Source organism: Aquarana catesbeiana, linkage group LG13, assembly GCF_042186555.1.
Source record: "Aquarana catesbeiana isolate 2022-GZ linkage group LG13, ASM4218655v1, whole genome shotgun sequence".
NCBI lineage: Eukaryota > Metazoa > Chordata > Amphibia > Anura > Ranidae > Aquarana > Aquarana catesbeiana.
The window spans coordinates 2,403,607-2,408,783 of NC_133336.1; the positions used below are offsets into that span (position 1 = coordinate 2,403,607).

The 5,177-nt window shown below is 45.6% G+C and overlaps 1 non-coding gene across 1 annotated transcript; it reads right to left on the bottom strand.

Moving 5' to 3' along the window:
* Positions 1-4,137: 4,137 nt before the first annotated feature.
* Positions 4,138-4,209, bottom strand: TRNAE-UUC (transfer RNA glutamic acid (anticodon UUC)). Its single transcript has one exon. It is a non-coding gene; the product is annotated as a tRNA-Glu (tRNA).
* Positions 4,210-5,177: the final 968 nt, after the last annotated feature.

Here is a 5,177-nt window from a genome sequence, read left to right on the forward strand (position 1 = left end):
AATATTAAATACATTTCATTTAGCGGGTTGAATACTTTTTCTGTGTCCTTCCATTTTATTACACAGAACTTCATTTCTGAACGGATTTGTTTTGGTGTCTTTGTATGTATGGATTGGATGGGTTGTCACCGACATGTGGGGAACATTTCATGTCAATATCACCTTTACCAATAGATTGACCTAGGGAAATGGTGACGGGGTCAATACTTATTTTACTGGCTGTTAAACATTATGGCAATTAGCCGAGAATAACAGTCACTATACTATTATTCTTAAATATCTCTATGCAGTGGTAAATATAAATAACCAACTATATGGTTAAGGAGCAAAATGTCTAATCCACTCTGAGAATAACAGACAGAAGAGATATACTGTATATACTATTAGAGGAGATATATACTGTATATACTATTAGAGGAGATATATACTGTATATACTATTAGAGGAGATATATACTGTATATACTATTAGAGGATATATACTGTATATACTATTAGAGGAGAGATATACTGTATATACTATTAGAGGAGAGATATACTGTATATACTATTAAAATGTGAATCTGGTAAATATCATCAGACTCCGAGATAAAAATTTATTATTTAACAAACAATGTCTTCCTTAAAAAAAAAAATGTTATTTAAAGAACGTTCGTTCGATTTTCTAATCGTTAGTGGGGTCAAATCGACGTTCATTTTCAACCACAGTGACGGGAAAATTTTGAAATAATAGCAAACTTCTTGGTCAAAGGAATTTTCAGACAGTGTATGTGGTTTTCGTTCATAAATTACATTCGTTTTAAAAACAGAATGTTAAAAACCAAGTGAAAATTTCAAACAACAACATTGTTTCATTCAGCGAATGTACAAAGATTTTTTGGCTGAATATTTCGTCTGAAAATTGATCGGTGTGGTCAGCATAAGGCTCGGTGCACGCCTATGCAGTTTGCTTTTGATCTGTTTCTGCAGTGCTTTTTGCTGTGTGTTTTGACTTTTGAGCACGTGATTGTGCTGCGATTTTGCGTTTTTGCATTTATTTATGGCCAATTTGTTGTTGGGAAGATTAAAAAAACAAAAACTGCTGCAATAATTACATGCTTTTCTGCAGCTTTTCCATTGAAGTATATTGAACCAAAAAAAGCACTGTTAAAAAAAAGTCCTCGACCCTTTCCAAATAGGCAGCGGCTGAAAAGAGCATAGATGTGAACATGTCCCATAGGAAACCATGTAAATGGACTGTAGTGCGTTTCTGCAAAAAGCACTAAACACATAGATATGAAACAGGACTAAGACGTTTAGTAACATAATGGGGTTAAAAAAACTAAAATGAGCCCTTTATAGTACAAAGAAAAACAGATAATCGCTACTGTAAGGGGTTCATTTTTTTACTGTAGATCTGTGAAAGTAATATTTACAGGAGCGATTATTTGCTCTTTTTTGTACTATAAAGGGCTTATTTGAGTTTTTTTTAACCCCATTATGTTACTGGCTGATTAATCGATTATGAAAATAGTAATCAATTAATTTCATAATCGATTAGTTGTTGATTAATCGATTAGTTGTTTCAGCCCTAGTCCGCTGACACCAATGCTGGGAGTTAATAGTGCGCCCGCTGACACCAATGCTGGGGGCTAATAGTGCGTCCTCTGACACCAATGCTGGGGGTTAATAGTGCGTCCGCTGACACCAATGCTGGGGGTTAATATTGAGTCCGCTGACACCAATGCTGGGGGTTAATAGTTCGTCCGCTGACACCAATGCTGGGAGTTAATAGTTCGTCCGCTGACAGCAATGCTGGGGGTTAATAGTGCGTCCGCTGACACCAATTCTGGGATTAATAGTGCGTTCGCTGACACCAATGCTGGGGGTTAATAGTTCTTCTGCTGACGCCAATGCTGGGGGTTAATAGTTCGTCCGCTGACGCCAATGCTGGGAATTAATAGTGCGTCCGCTGACACCATTGCTGGGGGTTAATTAATAGTGAGTCCGCTGACACCAATGCTGGGGTTAATAGTGCGTCCGCTGACACCAATGCTGGGGGTTAATAGTTCTTCTGCTGACGCCAATGCTGGGGGTTAATAGTTAGTCCGCTGACGCCAATGCTGGGAATTGATAGTGCATCCGCTGACACCATTGCTGGGAGTTAATAGTGCGTCCACTGACACCAATGCTGGGAATTAATAGTGCGTCCGCTGACACCAATGCTGGGGGTTAATAGTTAGTCCGCTGACGCCAATGCTGGGAATTAATAGTGCGTCCGCTGACACCATTGCTGGGGGTTAATTAATAGTGAGTCCGCTGACACCAATGCTGGGGGTTAATAGTTTGTCTGCTGACGCCAATGCTGGGGGTTAATAGTTCGTCCGCTGACGCCAATGCTGGGAATTGATAGTGCATCCGCTGACACCATTGCTGGGAGTTAATAGTGCGTCCACTGACACCAATGCTGGGAATTAATAGTGCGTCCGCTGACACCAATGCTGAGGGTTAATAGTGCGTCCGCTGACACCAATGCTGGGAATTAATAGTGCGTCCGCTGACACCAATGCTGAGGGTTAATAGTGCGTTCGCTGACACCAATGCTGGGGGTTAATGGTGCGTCCGCTGACACTAATGTTGGGGGTTAATAGTGCGTCCGCTGACACCAATGCTGGGGGTTAATAGTGCCTTACTCTAAGGGTAAGTACTAGCAGATAGCCCCTGCTTCACCACAGCGACACACTTTATTTTCTATCAAATCTGCTGCTAGAATGGAAATCACCTTGCCTTAAGTGTGGACCCCCGAGCAGAGGAAATATTTTGGCACTTACTGGGCATGGACATGTCGTGGCCTCCCCTTTCCAACCCTCTAACCACCCTATTGGTCTGTGTAGCTTCCTGTCATACATGTACTGCATTATGACCACTAGATGGAGCTGAGGATCATCCTTATTTTCTTATTCCTGCTGGGGGGATGTCAGTGTCAGGATAGGGGATGTCGGTGTAATATTCCTGGGGGGACGTCAGTGTCAGGATGGGGGGTGTCGGTGTAATATTCCTGGGGGGACGTCAGTGTCAGGATGGGGGGTGTCGGTGTAATATTCCTGGGGGGGTGTCAGGATGGGGGGTGTCGGTGTAATATTCCTGGGGGGACGTCAGTGTCAGGATGGGGGGTGTCGGTGTAATATTCCTGGGGGGACGTCAGTGTCAGGATGGGGGGTGTCGGTGTAATATTCCTGGGGGGGTGTCAGGATGGGGGGTGTCGGTGTAATATTCCTGGGGGGACGTCAGTGTCAGGATGGGGGGTGTCGGTGTAATATTCCTGGGGGGACGTCAGTGTCAGGATGGGGGGTGTCGGTGTAATATTCCTGGGGGGTGTCAGTGTCAGGATGGGGGGTGTCGGTGTAATATTCCTGGGGGGTGTCAGTGTCAGGATGGGGGGTGTCGGTGTAATATTCCTGCTGGGGGGGTGTCAGTGTCAGAATGGGGGGGTGTCGGTATAATATTCCTGATGGGGGGAGTATGAGTGTAATATTCCTGCGGGGGGAGTGTGAGTGTAATATTCCTGCGGGGGGGAGTATGAGTGTAATATTCATGTTGGGGGGGTATGGGTGTATTATTCATGTTGGGGGGGTATGGGTGTATTATTCATGTTGGGGGGGTATGGGTGTATTATTCATGTTGGGGGGACGTCTGTGCAGAAAGTTTTTGTTGTATGATGAACATGGCGAGGATTTGGTCACACCTAGGTGTTCTGGATTCCCGAATCGGTGCAAAACGCAGCACATGCTTGCGATCCCTTTACTTTCAATATCATCCCAATCGAGGCGTGATTTTGCCACGATTGTTGCCTGACGGCCTATGGGAAATAGGCGTCCCGCGATTTTTTTTGGTGTGATTTGTCAGGTGACAATATTGTCCCCTGATTGGGGTGCCATTGAAAATAACTGGATCACAATCTGGAATCGCAGTAATTCCACCCGCGATCCGGAAGGCCTAGGTGTGATCGCAGCCTAAGCATCTTCTATCAGTTGCTGGGTTCACCTTCTATAGATTCTGGTTGAACATTTCCTTCCTCAAACATTCCACACATTCGCTTCATTCTTCATTCCACCCTTGTATAGCGCTTTTCTCTTCGAGGACTCCAAGTATTGGAGAAGGCGTTGGCCGGGAATCGAACCCGGGTCAGCTGCTTGAAAGGCAGCTATGCTCACCACTGCACCACCAACGCAAGGTAGCATGTCTTTGTAGTGTGGGAGGAAACCGGAGTACCCGGAGGAAACCCACTCAAGCACAGGGAGAACATGCAAACTCCATGCAGATAGTGTCCTGGTCAGGATTTGAACCATGGACCCCAGTGCTGCAAGGCTAACCCCTAAGCCTCTGTGCTGCCTGTATGCGGCCTCTGTTCTCTAAGGCCCGCCCCCACTGAACGGAGTTCATCAATTATGTCCACTCAAATCGCCTCCAGAAGAAATCCAAACTTATCCTAAACTACAATCTATGTATATAACACTCCAAAACACACCCAAAGAATACCGGCCTCCAACCTCCCCTCAGCCGGTCCAACACACGCCCAAGGGGGAGGGGAGTATGGAAGAGGGAGAGAAGGAGGAAAGGAGGGGGGGGAGGTTAGGTTTAAGGAAGGGGTGTGGGGGTTCCCCCCAACCCTCACCCCCTTCTTTCTCCAACCTTCCCCCCCCTTTTCCTCCCTCTCTCCCTCTTCCATACTCCCCCTTGTTCTTCAGGTGATTATGTTTTGGCGAAGTATTGTCGAACCTTAAAGCTCCTGCAGAAGCTACAGAAAGGTAAATAAGAGGGCTGATGGGAAGACCCTCTGGTTACTGGAGTGGCAGCCGCCACCAGTGTAGGGACCTGTGTTGGTACAGCCGTACCTGGTCCCAGGGAGGCTTCCTCAGACTTTTTGTTGAGTCTTCTTCTAGGAACAGCCAATTGTCTTGTTTGTCCAGCTGCATTGATAGTTGGATGATTCAGAAGTTCCAAAAACGAAAATAGAGGGCTGATGGGAAAACCCTCTGGTTACTGAAGTGGCAGCCACCAGTGTAGGGACCTGTGTTGATACAGCCATACCTGGTCCCTCGGGAGGGTTCCTCAGAATTTTTGTTGAGTCTTCTTCTAGGAACAGTCAATCATCTTGTTTGTCCATTTACATTCATAGTTGGTGATTCAGAAGCTCCA